At 48.7% G+C, this 15,869-nt stretch overlaps 6 non-coding genes across 6 annotated transcripts; 3 read left to right on the top strand and 3 right to left on the bottom strand.

The window, feature by feature from the left end:
- The first annotated feature begins 1,742 nt into the window (after nucleotides 1-1,742).
- On the top strand, nucleotides 1,743-1,852 carry TRNAL-CAA (transfer RNA leucine (anticodon CAA)). The gene is made up of 2 exons: nucleotides 1,743-1,780; nucleotides 1,807-1,852. It is a non-coding gene; the product is annotated as a tRNA-Leu (tRNA).
- A 298-nt stretch (nucleotides 1,853-2,150) lies between these two features.
- Nucleotides 2,151-2,223, bottom strand: TRNAK-CUU (transfer RNA lysine (anticodon CUU)). Its single transcript has one exon. It is a non-coding gene; the product is annotated as a tRNA-Lys (tRNA).
- Nucleotides 2,224-7,917: 5,694 nt separating this feature from the next.
- On the top strand, nucleotides 7,918-8,027 carry TRNAL-CAA (transfer RNA leucine (anticodon CAA)). The gene is made up of 2 exons: nucleotides 7,918-7,955; nucleotides 7,982-8,027. It is a non-coding gene; the product is annotated as a tRNA-Leu (tRNA).
- Nucleotides 8,028-8,326: 299 nt separating this feature from the next.
- Nucleotides 8,327-8,399, bottom strand: TRNAK-CUU (transfer RNA lysine (anticodon CUU)). The gene has a single exon. It is a non-coding gene; the product is annotated as a tRNA-Lys (tRNA).
- A 5,647-nt stretch (nucleotides 8,400-14,046) lies between these two features.
- Nucleotides 14,047-14,156, top strand: TRNAL-CAA (transfer RNA leucine (anticodon CAA)). The gene is made up of 2 exons: nucleotides 14,047-14,084; nucleotides 14,111-14,156. It is a non-coding gene; the product is annotated as a tRNA-Leu (tRNA).
- Nucleotides 14,157-14,454: 298 nt separating this feature from the next.
- Nucleotides 14,455-14,527, bottom strand: TRNAK-CUU (transfer RNA lysine (anticodon CUU)). Its single transcript has one exon. It is a non-coding gene; the product is annotated as a tRNA-Lys (tRNA).
- Nucleotides 14,528-15,869: the final 1,342 nt, after the last annotated feature.

The following is a 15,869-nucleotide window of genomic DNA, read 5'->3' as shown; positions in this document are numbered from 1 at the left end:
CACTGCTGTCCACGCTCCAGCACCATTTCCAGGGAAGTGTTAATAAACTGAAAACATTTTTTTTACAAATAAAGAACAGGGCGGTAGTATTTATAGTGACTGTGTTTCACAAACTTGAGAAAGTTGGCTCAACAGAAGAATTAAAGTGACTGCTTCACAGCAGGTGGGAGGCACTGTAATCCAGAACTGGACCTTAACACCAAGGACCCTGGGTAGAACAAAGAGGCGTTATGAAGTTGATTCCACAAAAATCATTCATTAAAAACTTTTTGTTTTTGTGTTCTAAAAAAAAAGTGCCAAGGAAAACAATTCTATAATTTATTACTTTACACCAGGCTCACTCTGAAACATTCTTAACCTAAACTTTATACAACCACAGAACCCATTTGTTAAAAATGTGTATTTGTATTAATGTTCAAACAGACCAAAACTCCATAATAAAACATTAAATATAAGGTGCACAATGCTCTGTGGATACTGAGCAGATACTGGAACACAGTATGTAATGTCATCTTATTTTGTGTGCATCTTGTGAACCAGTGAAGTAAGGAGAACACTTGGTAAATAAGTAGCCTCTCAAAATATAACTTCGTATGCAGCCTCATAAATATAGGTTCAATCAATGTAGAATTAACATCGGGTCTCATAATGGCACAAAATGCCATCCGTACCTGTAATACCTTCGTAGACTGGGAAACAGCTGATTGGTTCATGCATCGAAAGAAATCTGGCATATAGGGTAACAACTGAAGCTATTCGTCTCTGTTCTTTGTTTTATTTCTAATAAAAGATCTGGAATTAAAAAATGTATGCACATATACTTATCTGTGTGAAAACAGTGTGCTGCAAATGGGTGTGTCACTTGTTCACATGGGCAAAGTTTGACTCCAGGCTCATGTTCAGGGGTGGGTTCCACTCGCCGGAGGAATGTCGGGCTTTTTTCACTTTTAAAAGCAAGAGAAGCCAGCTTTGAGCTACCGTGCCAGGTAGATCGCCTGGCTGACCATGGACCTCACTGGATGACCCCTGCTGAAAGGGGAAAGTCCACGCTGCAGCAAGCGCCCACTTCTCTTAGAGGCCAACTCAGCAGGAAGATGCGGTGGGGTAGCCTGCAATCCGGCCCATGTGCGGCTGGCGATTTCTGCCAGGGTATTTGGTGTTTATCTTCTGCTGCGGCTGGGAGCGGTAGCTCTCAGAGAAGGTGGTCCGTGCCTGTTGAGAGCGGTGATATATTTTTCCTAAGCACTTGCATGGTTGACTTTAGCGGAATGGAAGATTGCATGCTTAAATGCATCCTGCTCTCCGGTGTGTCGCTAAGAGGCAGCAAGTGCAGCACCTAGAAGGCGCCAGACGTAGCGCCCCCGGCCTGCACTCCAGAGGCCGGGGTAATTGATAATGGACCCTGCTGAGCAAGTGCGAGGACAGCGGCCCTGGGTGGCTGTGGGGGCGCAGCAGGGTGCCGTGGCGCGCAGTTTGGGTTCCCTGCAGCCGGCACGAGCCTCTGAGGAGGAGCGAGAGACGAGCACTGGAAAGGCAGCGGAGCCGAGGGCTGCGGTTCCTGGTTGGTGTAAAGCGGGGATTAGGGTTAAAGAGTGTGAGGTTGGGCCCTCGGGCCCTGGCTGCCAGGTGAGACACGAAGGTGTGTCCTGCTAAAGGGCACCCCGATAAAACCCAGAAACAGAGCTCGCGGAGGCGTGTCACATGCGTGATGATATTATATCCGGCCTTCACCTATCTCAGTTGTCAGGATGGCCGAGCGGTCTAAGGCGCCAGACTCAAGAGCTGTCTCTTCCCCTCAGCTGGGTGTTCTGGTCTCCGATTGGAGGCGTGGGTTCAAATCCCACTTCTGACACAACATTGTTTTTGCTCACTTAAACTCTCCATATTTACACACAGGTCATGGGAGTGCGGCGCAGCAGCGGAGTTAGAGGACGGGGAGCAGCGACCCCCTACAAGTGTGAACATGAAGAGAGCTCTCGTCCCCGCCCGTGTGCAGACATAAAGAGCTCTCGTCCCCGCCCGTGTGCAGACATAAATAACGAAATTGTAAAGTGAAGTCCCGAAAGGGCGCTGTTAATTTTTATAAAACCACTGTTGGAGGTGCGAACCCGAAGATAAAAAAACAGTACAGCACAAAAAAAATGTATCAGCGCCCAACGTGGGGCTCGAACCCACGACCCTGAGATTAAGAGTCTCATGCTCTACCGACTGAGCTAGCCGGGCCACATAACACAAACCTTGCGGTCCTTTGTGTGACTCCTCTGAAGAAACACACGTGTGCCGATTCTACTGTGTATTTTAAAGCTCCCGCTTCCAGTGCTGCAGCTCCCTCTGTCTCTACCTCTCGCTCTGCCTCAGTCTCATCACACCCCCCTGCCTGCCTCTGGATGGACCAAGCTGACACTCCACACTCACTGCTAGGAAGCCGCCTCTCCGCTCCCCGTTCGCCCTCTCCCTTCACTTCAATGGAAATATTCCAAAGCAGACGCTCTCCGCCTCCAGCCCCTGGCACCCCTGGCAGCTCTGCACCTCTGCAGGAGGCTCAAGGACGCGTGTCTGTCCAGCAGCTAGAGAATGGGGCTTTTCTGCATCTCATTTATACTTCCTTTTTTCGCTGGATTCAAGGACATGACAAACACACACTCCCACAGAGAGACTGTGAAGGACAGACTGAGCCCGCAGCGCCTCACAGCCGGCCTACAGTGAGCTACAGCAGCTGAACACAGTCAACGTACAACTCAATAGCACAGCTACAGGGCGCTTGTGAGGCCCTGGCAGGGACTGTCTCAGAAGGCCACACTGGCGCAGTGCAAACAGCTGCACCAAAGCTGCGCAGAAGCATCACAGGAACAGACTGGCACAGTGCAGACAGCTACACCACTGTAATCAAGAAGCACCTCAGGTACAGGCTGGTGCAGAACAGACTGGTGCAATGCAAAGCCCTGTACCCTGGAGGTGTGGAAGGATCACAGGTGCAGACTGGCACAGGACAGGCTCGTGCAATGCAGAGAGCTACAGCACTGATGTGAAGTGTCAAGATACAGACTGACACAGGGCAGACTGGTGCAATGCAGAGAGCTACAGCACTGATGTGAAGTATCACAGGAATGGCTGGAGCATAGTAGACTGCTGCCATGCAGAGCTACAGCACTGATGTGAAGCATCACATGTGCAGACTGGCACAAGGCAGACTGGCACAATGCAAAGACCTACAGCACTGATATGAAGCATCACAGCTACAGACTGGCACGTGACAGATTGGCACAATGTAGGCAGCTGCAATATGGTGTTTAATAAGCCTCACAGGTGCAGACTGGCATAGGGCATAGCTACAGCACTGATGTGAAGTATGAACGTCGGGACTGGCACAAGGTAGACTGGCACTGTGCAAAGATTTGAAGCATGGAGCTGTAGAAGGATCACAGGTGCAGACTGGCATAGGGCTGACTGACACAAAGTAGAGACCTAAAGGACAGATGGGACCTATCACAAGCACAGACTGGCATAGGGCACGCTGGCATAATGCAGAAAGTTACAGCACAATTCATATATGATGATTTTATATGTATTATTGAGATAGCCATCCATATTTTTTCTTAATAGTCAATAGCAGATTATTAGCACTGTTTCCTTTCATTAACAGGATCGGATAATAAGGGCGCATGAGTACTAGGAGAGACGATACCGGCATGGAACGTGCACCAGGGTTCGGTTGGTGGCTTCAATTTGTTTTCTTCGTTGGAGTTGGAAGATTTCAATTCTTAGAGTGCAGGTTATTTTGTTTGGTTATTGCAAAGAAAGATGAAGGACTAAGGAGGCAGAGATATTTATATGGAGAGCAGGCCTGGGATTGGGCATGTTATGGACTACTGGGAATGTTGGGATATGTAGTTTTTAACATTGATTGGCTGCTGTGACAATCCGCGCCTCCGTGTCCTTAATAGAATTGAAAATTCGTGACGCAATAGCTAGAATTTTTGGGGATTAAAGTACAGGTTTCTGGATGTGTTTAGAGGAGGCAGGGCTAAACCCGGCTTTGAGGCACCTTTCGTGAGTGGAAAGCGCTGTGGAATATGATGGGAGAGATTGTGAGGCAAACTGCAGGAGTTGTGTTTTCAAAGCCTGAGTAGTATTGGTGAAAAGCAGGAAGTCTGTAAAAAAAATTGGAATAAACCTTAAACAAAAAAATACTAATTGCTTAACTGGGGGCTCGAACCCGTGACCCTGATATTAAAAGGCTCGTGCACTACCAAGTGAGATAACCCTGCTCCTTTAGCTAGGCTTGGGCAATATATCTCTTTTCTGTGATGCACCAGGGAGTGTTGTCAGTAGAAGTCATTTCTTTTTAAGACCTCTGACTTCAGTCATGATCCTCTCCCTTTCTCTACCTCTTGCTCTGCTCCAGTCTCATGGACCACTTTCCCTAGACCTGCCTCTAGCTACAAACATGCATCTCTCTCGCTCAGCCTGTCTCAGGGTATATACATGTATCTGTCTCTTTGGACCTGCCTCTGGGTACATACATTTGTCTGTCCAAACTTTCCTCTGTGCACATATATGCATCTGACTCTCTGGATAGGACTCTGGTTACATATATGCACCTGTCTCCGCTTACAGTCGCCTGCCTGTCTATGTCTCTTTACTTCAATGGAAATACTCTAAAGCAGCCCACCCCCTGCGCACGTCCCTACCTACTTTGCCGTTCTCAAATGCCACTTTATTAGTGGAATGTATTCTATTCTAAGCAGGCCTCCCCCCACACTTTACTACTGGCTTGTGGCCCTCCCTGAGCATATTAGCCTGCTTTGAAGTTTGTCAGCTTTACTTCCCACTTTATTTGAAGTTCCTATTGGCAGTTTCCTCTGCCCCTTTCAAATTCCCACTTTTCTGACCTGACACTCTACAGCAGTGCTTCCCAACCTTTTGACTTGTGTGAACCCCCACTTTATCACTACTGGAACCTGGGGACCCCCAATGAACCATTATTGGAATCTGGGGACCCCCCACTGAGTCATTACTGAAAGCTGGGGACCTAATCTGTTACTATTATTTGATTTTCTAAGTAATCACGGCCCCCAGAGGAGGCTTTGCGGACTCCTAGGGGTCCCCGGACCACAGGTTGGGAACCACTGCTCTACAGCATGGATGGTTATGAAGGAGAATCTGGGGAAGTTACCTTTTATGATGACTCCGTGGGGTCATTTGAGCGAGACCTTGTCTATGCCCTCGATGCTGGTGTTCGGCACACAGTCAATGTGGCCTTAGATAAAGCTACCCAGACGATTAAGCATCTCTTATTGGGTTTCACTGATCAGCAGGGCTGGGTCCCACATTGCAGCAGCCAGGAAGAGCTGCCGTTTTCGCAAGACCCTTCCGGCTCAAGTTCTGTTGCAAACCCTCACCAAGCTGATTTGAACAAATTGTAGAATCCTTGACTAGGGCGAACTGTTTCTCATCCTCATAGTCTCTTCATCTAAGAGCTGAGAGTAAGGAGGATTCAGATTCCTCGTCTTCCTCTAACAATCCGGATAAGGACACTGATTCTCCTCCCTGTAAATGAAAAGCCAAATCACGGCACACTCAAGTGGCTTCTCAGCCTCTGAAAGTACTCACTTTCGAACCCGAAGATACTGTCCGCCCTAGATCTTACTCCTGGGCTCCGCCTTCGGAGGTAGCCGAATACGTTCAAGCACACATTCGGCATTGTTTCGACAAAGATGTCAGGTCTCGGCTGAGATCTGAATGTCCTAGACATGATTTTCCCTCAAAGGTTACTGAGACTACGGAGATAGATCCCACCCTGGTAACCTATCTTAAGAATTTCTCCAAAGACCTTAAAAAGGGCATTGATCGTGCCTGGTGAGGCTGTCAGGACAAACTCCTGGATGTCTCAGGCCCTCCTACTAAGATCTTGGAGCTGGGTTTTTAGGCTAAGGCATCAGGTATCCCTGTTAACCCTGAAGTTCTGGTTGGTTGGGCCCAGAGAGCCTTGTGCTTTCTGGAAAACCCAAAGTGAGCTATCTCTAGTGAGTGGCGGCGCTCCATTTTTAATCAAGATGGATCCCAAACTGACAGATTTGGCCTCGTCTGAATCAGGTCCTTTGGCTGAGGGACTGCTTTTTGGCTCTCCTTTTCTCAAGGAACTTTCGGGGTGCCACAGCGCACAGTTTGGGAATCACTGCTGTCCACGCTCCAGCACCATTTCCAGGGAAGTGTTAATAAACTGAAAACATTTTTTTTACAAATAAAGAACAGGGCGGTAGTATTTATAGTGACTGTGTTTCACAAACTTGAGAAAGTTGGCTCAACAGAAGAATTAAAGTGACTGCTTCACAGCAGGTGGGAGGCACTGTAATCCAGAACTGGACCTTAACACCAAGGACCCTGGGTAGAACAAAGAGGCGTTATGAAGTTGATTCCACAAAAATCATTCATTAAAAACTTTTTGTTTTTGTGTTAAAAAAAAAAAGTGCCAAGGAAAACAATTCTATAATTTATTACTTTACACCAGGCTCACTCTGAAACATTCTTAACCTAAACTTTATACAACCACAGAACCCATTTGTTAAAAGTGTGTATTTGTATTAATGTTCAAACAGACCAAAACTCCATAATAAAACATTAAATATAAGGTGCACAATGCTCTGTGGATACTGAGCAGATACTGGAACACAGTATGTAATGTCATCTTATTTTGTGTGCATCTTGTGAACCAGTGAAGTAAGGAGAACACTTGGTAAATAAGTAGCCTCTCAAAATATAACTTCGTATGCAGCCTCATAAATATAGGTTCAATCAATGTAGAATTAACATCGGGTCTCATAATGGCACAAAATGCCATCCGTACCTGTAATACCTTCGTAGACTGGGAAACAGCTGATTGGTTCATGCATCGAAAGAAATCTGGCATATAGGGTAACAACTGAAGCTATTCGTCTCTGTTCTTTGTTTTATTTCTAATAAAAGATCTGGAATTAAAAAATGTATGCACATATACTTATCTGTGTGAAAACAGTGTGCTGTAAATGGGTGTGTCACTTGTTCACATGGGCAAAGTTTGACTCCAGGCTCATGTTCAGGGGTGGGTTCCACTCGCCGGAGGAATGTCGGGCTTTTTTCACTTTTAAAAGCAAGAGAAGCCAGCTTTGAGCTACCGTGCCAGGTAGATCGCCTGGCTGACCATGGACCTCACTGGATGACCCCTGCTGAAAGGGGAAAGTCCACGCTGCAGCAAGCGCCCACTTCTCTTAGAGGCCAACTCAGCAGGAAGATGCGGTGGGGTAGCCTGCAATCCGGCCCATGTGCGGCTGGCGATTTCTGCCAGGGTATTTGGTGTTTATCTTCTGCTGCGGCTGGGAGCGGTAGCTCTCAGAGAAGGTGGTCCGTGCCTGTTGAGAGCGGTGATATATTTTTTCTAAGCACTTGCATGGTTGACTTTAGCGGAATGGAAGATTGCATGCTTAAATGCATCCTGCTCTCCGGTGTGTCGCTAAGAGGCAGCAAGTGCAGCACCTAGAAGGCGCCAGACGTAGCGCCCCCGGCCTGCACTCCAGAGGCCGGGGTAATTGATAATGGACCCTGCTGAGCAAGTGCGAGGACAGCGGCCCTGGGTGGCTGTGGGGGCGCAGCAGGGTGCCGTGGCGCGCAGTTTGGGTTCCCTGCAGCCGGCACGAGCCTCTGAGGAGGAGCGAGAGACGAGCACTGGAAAGGCAGCGGAGCCGAGGGCTGCGGTTCCTGGTTGGTGTAAAGCGGGGATTAGGGTTAAAGAGTGTGAGGTTGGGCCCTCGGGCCCTGGCTGCCAGGTGAGACACGAAGGTGTGTCCTGCTAAAGGGCACCCCGATAAAACCCAGAAACAGAGCTCGCGGAGGCGTGTCACATGCGTGATGATATCATATCCGGCCCCCTCTTTCTCAGTTGTCAGGATGGCCGAGCGGTCTAAGGCGCCAGACTCAAGAGCTGTCTCTTCCCCTCAGCTGGGTGTTCTGGTCTCCGATTGGAGGCGTGGGTTCAAATCCCACTTCTGACACAACATTGTTTTTGCTTACTTAAACTCTCCATATTTACACACAGGTCATGGGAGTGCGGCGCAGCAGCGGAGTTAGAGGACGGGGAGCAGCGACCCCCTACAAGTGTGAACATGAAGAGAGCTCTCGTCCCCGCCCGTGTGCAGACATAAAGAGCTCTCGTCCCCCCGCCCGTGTGCAGACATAAATAACGAAATTGTAAAGTGAAGTCCCGAAAGGGCGCTGTTAATTTTTATAAAACCACTGTTGGAGGTGCGAACCCGAAGATTAAAAAACAGTACAGCACAAAAAAATGTATCAGCGCCCAACGTGGGGCTCGAACCCACGACCCTGAGATTAAGAGTCTCATGCTCTACCGACTGAGCTAGCCGGGCCACATTAAAGGGCCCTTGCGGTCCTATTTTAAAGCTTCCGCTTCCAGTGCTGCAGCTCCCTCTGTCTCTACCTCTCGCTCTGCCTCAGTCTCATCACACCCCCTGCCTGCCTCTGGATGGACCAAGCTGACACTCCACACTCACTGCTAGGAAGCCGCCTCTCCGCTCCCCGTTCGCCCTCTCCCTTCACTTCAATGGAAATATTCCAAAGCAGACGCTCTCCGCCTCCAGCCCCTGGCACCCCTGGCAGCTCTGCACCTCTGCAGGAGGCTCAAGGACGCGTGTCTGTCCAGCAGCTAGAGAATGGGGCTTTTCTGCATCTCATTTATACTTCCTTTTTTCGCTGGATTCAAGGACATGACAAACACACACTCCCACAGAGAGACTGTGAAGGACAGACTGAGCCCGCAGCGCCTCACAGCCGGCCTACAGTGAGCTACAACAGCTGAACACAGTCAACGTACAACTCAATAGCACAGCTACAGGGCGCTTGTGAGGCCCTGGCAGGGACTGTCTCAGAAGGCCACACTGGCGCAGTGCAAACAGCTGCACCAAAGCTGCGCAGAAGCATCACAGGAACAGACTGGCACAGTGCAGACAGCTACACCACTGTAATCAAGAAGCACCTCAGGTACAGGCTGGTGCAGAACAGACTGGTGCAATGCAAAGCCCTGTACCCTGGAGGTGTGGAAGGATCACAGGTGCAGACTGGCACAGGACAGGCTCGTGCAATGCAGAGAGCTACAGCACTGATGTGAAGTGTCAAGATACAGACTGACACAGGGCAGACTGGTGCAATGCAGAGAGCTACAGCACTGATGTGAAGTATCACAGGAATGGCTGGAGCATAGTAGACTGCTGCCATGCAGAGCTACAGCACTGATGTGAAGCATCACATGTGCAGACTGGCACAAGGCAGACTGGCACAATGCAAAGACCTACAGCACTGATATGAAGCATCACAGCTACAGACTGGCACGTGACAGATTGGCACAATGTAGGCAGCTGCAATATGGTGTTTAATAAGCCTCACAGGTGCAGACTGGCATAGGGCATAGCTACAGCACTGATGTGAAGTATGAACGTCGGGACTGGCACAAGGTAGACTGGCACTGTGCAAAGATTTGAAGCATGGAGCTGTAGAAGGATCACAGGTGCAGACTGGCATAGGGCTGACTGACACAAATTAGAGACCTAAAGGACAGATGGGACCTATCACAAGCACAGACTGGCATAGGGCACGCTGGCATAATGCAGAAAGTTACAGCACAATTCATATATGATGATTTTATATGTATTATTGAGATAGCCATCCATATTTTTTCTTAATAGTCAATAGCAGATTATTAGCACTGTTTCCTTTCATTAACAGGATCGGATAACAAGGGCGCATGAGTACTAGGAGAGACGATACCGGCATGGAACGTGCACCAGGGTTCGGTTGGTGGCTTCAATTTGTTTTCTTCGTTGGAGTTGGAAGATTTCAATTCTTAGAGTGCAGGTTATTTTGTTTGGTTATTGCAAAGAAAGATGAAGGACTAAGGAGGCAGAGATATTTATATGGAGAGCAGGCCTGGGATTGGGCATGTTATGGACTACTGGGAATGTTGGGATATGTAGTTTTTAACATTGATTGGCTGCTGTGACAATCCGCGCCTCCGTGTCCTTAATAGAATTGAAAATTCGTGACGCAATAGCTAGAATTTTTGGGGATTAAAGTACAGGTTTCTGGATGTGTTTAGAGGAGGCAGGGCTAAACCCGGCTTTGAGGCACCTTTCGTGAGTGGAAAGCGCTGTGGAATATGATGGGAGAGATTGTGAGGCAAACTGCAGGAGTTGTGTTTTCAAAGCCTGAGTAGTATTGGTGAAAAGCAGGAAGTCTGTAAAAAAAATTGGAATAAACCTTAAACAAAAAAATACTGATTGCTTAACTGGGGGCTCGAACCCGTGACCCTGATATTAAAAGGCTCGTGCACTACCAAGTGAGATAACCCTGCTCCTTTAGCTAGGCTTGGGCAATATATCTCTTTTCTGTGATGCACCAGGGAGTGTTGTCAGTAGAAGTCATTTCTTTTTAAGACCTCTGACTTCAGTCATGATCCTCTCCCTTTCTCTACCTCTTGCTCTGCTCCAGTCTCATTGACCACTTTCCCTAGACCTGCCTCTAGCTACAAACATGCATCTCTCTCGCTCAGCCTGTCTCAGGGTATATACATGTATCTGTCTCTTTGGACCTGCCTCTGGGTACATACATTTGTCTGTCCAAACTTTCCTCTGTGCACATATATGCATCTGACTCTCTGGATAGGACTCTGGTTACATATATGCACCTGTCTCCGCTTACAGTCGCCTGCCTGTCTATGTCTCTTTACTTCAATGGAAATACTCTAAAGCAGCCCACCCCCTGCGCACGTCCCTACCTACTTTGCCGTTCTCAAATGCCACTTTATTAGTGGAATTTATTCTATTCTAAGCAGGCCTCCCCCCACACTTTACTACTGGCTTGTGGCCCTCCCTGAGCATATTAGCCTGCTTTGAAGTTTGTCAGCTTTACTTCCCACTTTATTTGAAGTTCCTATTGGCAGTTTCCTCTGCCCCTTTCAAATTCCCACTTTTCTGACCTGACACTCTACAGCAGTGCTTCCCAACCTTTTGACTTGTGTGAACCCCCACTTTATCACTACTGGAACCTGGGGACCCCCAATGAACCATTATTGGAATCTGGGGACCCCCCACTGAGTCATTACTGAAAGCTGGGGACCTAATCTGTTACTATTATTTGATTTTCTAAGTAATCACGGCCCCCAGAGGAGGCTTTGCGGACTCCTAGGGGTCCCCGGACCACAGGTTGGGAACCACTGCTCTACAGCATGGATGGTTATGAAGGAGAATCTGGGGAAGTTACCTTTTATGATGACTCCGTGGGGTCATTTGAGCGAGACCTTGTCTATGCCCTCGATGCTGGTGTTCGGCACACAGTCAATGTGGCCTTAGATAAAGCTACCCAGACGATTAAGCATCTCTTATTGGGTTTCACTGATCAGCAGGGCTGGGTCCCACATTGCAGCAGCCAGGAAGAGCTGCCGTTTTCGCAAGACCCTTCCGGCTCAAGTTCTGTTGCAAACCCTCACCAAGCTGATTTGAACAAATTGTAGAATCCTTGACTAGGGCGAACTGTTTCTCATCCTCATAGTCTCTTCATCTAAGAGCTGAGAGTAAGGAGGATTCAGATTCCTCGTCTTCCTCTAACAATCCGGATAAGGACACTGATTCTCCTCCCTGTAAATGAAAAGCCAAATCACGGCACACTCAAGTGGCTTCTCAGCCTCTGAAAGTACTCACTTTCGAACCCGAAGATACTGTCCGCCCTAGATCTTACTCCTGGGCTCCGCCTTCGGAGGTAGCCGAATACGTTCAAGCACACATTCGGCATTGTTTCGACAAAGATGTCAGGTCTCGGCTGAGATCTGAATGTCCTAGACATGATTTTCCCTCAAAGGTTACTGAGACTACGGAGATAGATCCCACCCTGGTAACCTATCTTAAGAATTTCTCCAAAGACCTTAAAAAGGGCATTGATCGTGCCTGGTGAGGCTGTCATGACAAACTCCTGGATGTCTCAGGCCCTCCTACTAAGATCTTGGAGCTGGGTTTTTAGGCTAAGGCATCAGGTATCCCTGTTAACCCTGAAGTTCTGGTTGGTTGGGCCCAGAGAGCCTTGTGCTTTCTGGAAAACCCAAAGTGAGCTATCTCTAGTGAGTGGCGGCGCTCCATTTTTAATCAAGATGGATCCCAAACTGACAGATTTGGCCTCGTCTGAATCAGGTCCTTTGGCTGAGGTACTGCTTTTTGGCTCTCCTTTTCTCAAGGAACTTTCGGGGTGCCACAGCGCACAGTTTGGGAATCACTGCTGTCCACGCTCCAGCACCATTTCCAGGGAAGTGTTAATAAACTGAAAACATTTTTTTTACAAATAAAGAACAGGGCGGTAGTATTTATAGTGACTGTGTTTCACAAACTTGAGAAAGTTGGCTCAACAGAAGAATTAAAGTGACTGCTTCACAGCAGGTGGGAGGCACTGTAATCCAGAACTGGACCTTAACACCAAGGACCCTGGGTAGAACAAAGAGGCGTTATGAAGTTGATTCCACAAAAATCATTCATTAAAAACTTTTTGTTTTTGTGTTCTAAAAAAAAAGTGCCAAGGAAAACAATTCTATAATTTATTACTTTACACCAGGCTCACTCTGAAACATTCTTAACCTAAACTTTATACAACCACAGAACCCATTTGTTAAAAATGTGTATTTGTATTAATGTTCAAACAGACCAAAACTCCATAATAAAACATTAAATATAAGGTGCACAATGCTCTGTGGATACTGAGCAGATACTGGAACACAGTATGTAATGTCATCTTATTTTGTGTGCATCTTGTGAACCAGTGAAGTAAGGAGAACACTTGGTAAATAAGTAGCCTCTCAAAATATAACTTCGTATGCAGCCTCATAAATATAGGTTCAATCAATGTAGAATTAACATCGGGTCTCATAATGGCACAAAATGCCATCCGTACCTGTAATACCTTCGTAGACTGGGAAACAGCTGATTGGTTCATGCATCGAAAGAAATCTGGCATATAGGGTAACAACTGAAGCTATTCGTCTCTGTTCTTTGTTTTATTTCTAATAAAAGATCTGGAATTAAAAAATGTATGCACATATACTTATCTGTGTGAAAACAGTGTGCTGCAAATGGGTGTGTCACTTGTTCACATGGGCAAAGTTTGACTCCAGGCTCATGTTCAGGGGTGGGTTCCACTCGCCGGAGGAATGTCGGGCTTTTTTCACTTTTAAAAGCAAGAGAAGCCAGCTTTGAGCTACCGTGCCAGGTAGATCGCCTGGCTGACCATGGACCTCACTGGATGACCCCTGCTGAAAGGGGAAAGTCCACGCTGCAGCAAGCGCCCACTTCTCTTAGAGGCCAACTCAGCAGGAAGATGCGGTGGGGTAGCCTGCAATCCGGCCCATGTGCGGCTGGCGATTTCTGCCAGGGTATTTGGTGTTTATCTTCTGCTGCGGCTGGGAGCGGTAGCTCTCAGAGAAGGTGGTCCGTGCCTGTTGAGAGCGGTGATATATTTTTCCTAAGCACTTGCATGGTTGACTTTAGCGGAATGGAAGATTGCATGCTTAAATGCATCCTGCTCTCCGGTGTGTCGCTAAGAGGCAGCAAGTGCAGCACCTAGAAGGCGCCAGACGTAGCGCCCCCGGCCTGCACTCCAGAGGCCGGGGTAATTGATAATGGACCCTGCTGAGCAAGTGCGAGGACAGCGGCCCTGGGTGGCTGTGGGGGCGCAGCAGGGTGCCGTGGCGCGCAGTTTGGGTTCCCTGCAGCCGGCACGAGCCTCTGAGGAGGAGCGAGAGACGAGCACTGGAAAGGCAGCGGAGCCGAGGGCTGCGGTTCCTGGTTGGTGTAAAGCGGGGATTAGGGTTAAAGAGTGTGAGGTTGGGCCCTCGGGCCCTGGCTGCCAGGTGAGACACGAAGGTGTGTCCTGCTAAAGGGCACCCCGATAAAACCCAGAAACAGAGCTCGCGGAGGCGTGTCACATGCGTGATGATATCATATCCGGCCTTCACCTATCTCAGTTGTCAGGATGGCCGAGCGGTCTAAGGCGCCAGACTCAAGAGCTGTCTCTTCCCCTCAGCTGGGTGTTCTGGTCTCCGATTGGAGGCGTGGGTTCAAATCCCACTTCTGACACAACATTGTTTTTGCTCACTTAAACTCTCCATATTTACACACAGGTCATGGGAGTGCGGCGCAGCAGCGGAGTTAGAGGACGGGGAGCAGCGACCCCCTACAAGTGTGAACATGAAGAGAGCTCTCGTCCCCGCCCGTGTGCAGACATAAAGAGCTCTCGTCCCCGCCCGTGTGCAGACATAAATAACGAAATTGTAAAGTGAAGTCCCGAAAGGGCGCTGTTAATTTTTATAAAACCACTGTTGGAGGTGCGAACCCGAAGATAAAAAAACAGTACAGCACAAAAAAAATGTATCAGCGCCCAACGTGGGGCTCGAACCCACGACCCTGAGATTAAGAGTCTCATGCTCTACCGACTGAGCTAGCCGGGCCACATAACACAAACCTTGCGGTCCTTTGTGTGACTCCTCTGAAGAAACACACGTGTGCCGATTCTACTGTGTATTTTAAAGCTCCCGCTTCCAGTGCTGCAGCTCCCTCTGTCTCTACCTCTCGCTCTGCCTCAGTCTCATCACACCCCCCTGCCTGCCTCTGGATGGACCAAGCTGACACTCCACACTCACTGCTAGGAAGCCGCCTCTCCGCTCCCCGTTCGCCCTCTCCCTTCACTTCAATGGAAATATTCCAAAGCAGACGCTCTCCGCCTCCAGCCCCTGGCACCCCTGGCAGCTCTGCACCTCTGCAGGAGGCTCAAGGACGCGTGTCTGTCCAGCAGCTAGAGAATGGGGCTTTTCTGCATCTCATTTATACTTCCTTTTTTCGCTGGATTCAAGGACATGACAAACACACACTCCCACAGAGAGACTGTGAAGGACAGACTGAGCCCGCAGCGCCTCACAGCCGGCCTACAGTGAGCTACAGCAGCTGAACACAGTCAACGTACAACTCAATAGCACAGCTACAGGGCGCTTGTGAGGCCCTGGCAGGGACTGTCTCAGAAGGCCACACTGGCGCAGTGCAAACAGCTGCACCAAAGCTGCGCAGAAGCATCACAGGAACAGACTGGCACAGTGCAGACAGCTACACCACTGTAATCAAGAAGCACCTCAGGTACAGGCTGGTGCAGAACAGACTGGTGCAATGCAAAGCCCTGTACCCTGGAGGTGTGGAAGGATCACAGGTGCAGACTGGCACAGGACAGGCTCGTGCAATGCAGAGAGCTACAGCACTGATGTGAAGTGTCAAGATACAGACTGACACAGGGCAGACTGGTGCAATGCAGAGAGCTACAGCACTGATGTGAAGTATCACAGGAATGGCTGGAGCATAGTAGACTGCTGCCATGCAGAGCTACAGCACTGATGTGAAGCATCACATGTGCAGACTGGCACAAGGCAGACTGGCACAATGCAAAGACCTACAGCACTGATATGAAGCATCACAGCTACAGACTGGCACGTGACAGATTGGCACAATGTAGGCAGCTGCAATATGGTGTTTAATAAGCCTCACAGGTGCAGACTGGCATAGGGCATAGCTACAGCACTGATGTGAAGTATGAACGTCGGGACTGGCACAAGGTAGACTGGCACTGTGCAAAGATTTGAAGCATGGAGCTGTAGAAGGATCACAGGTGCAGACTGGCATAGGGCTGACTGACACAAAGTAGAGACCTAAAGGACAGATGGGACCTATCACAAGCACAGACTGGCATAGGGCACGCTGGCATAATGCAGAAAGTTACAGCACAATTCATATATGATGATTTTATAT

The sequence above is a fragment of the Pleurodeles waltl genome, unplaced genomic scaffold, assembly GCF_031143425.1.
Source record: "Pleurodeles waltl isolate 20211129_DDA unplaced genomic scaffold, aPleWal1.hap1.20221129 scaffold_295, whole genome shotgun sequence".
NCBI classification, from domain to species: Eukaryota; Metazoa; Chordata; class Amphibia; order Caudata; family Salamandridae; genus Pleurodeles; species Pleurodeles waltl.
Note: the sequence above shows the minus strand (reverse complement) of the source record. Positions and strands in the feature narration are given on the sequence as shown.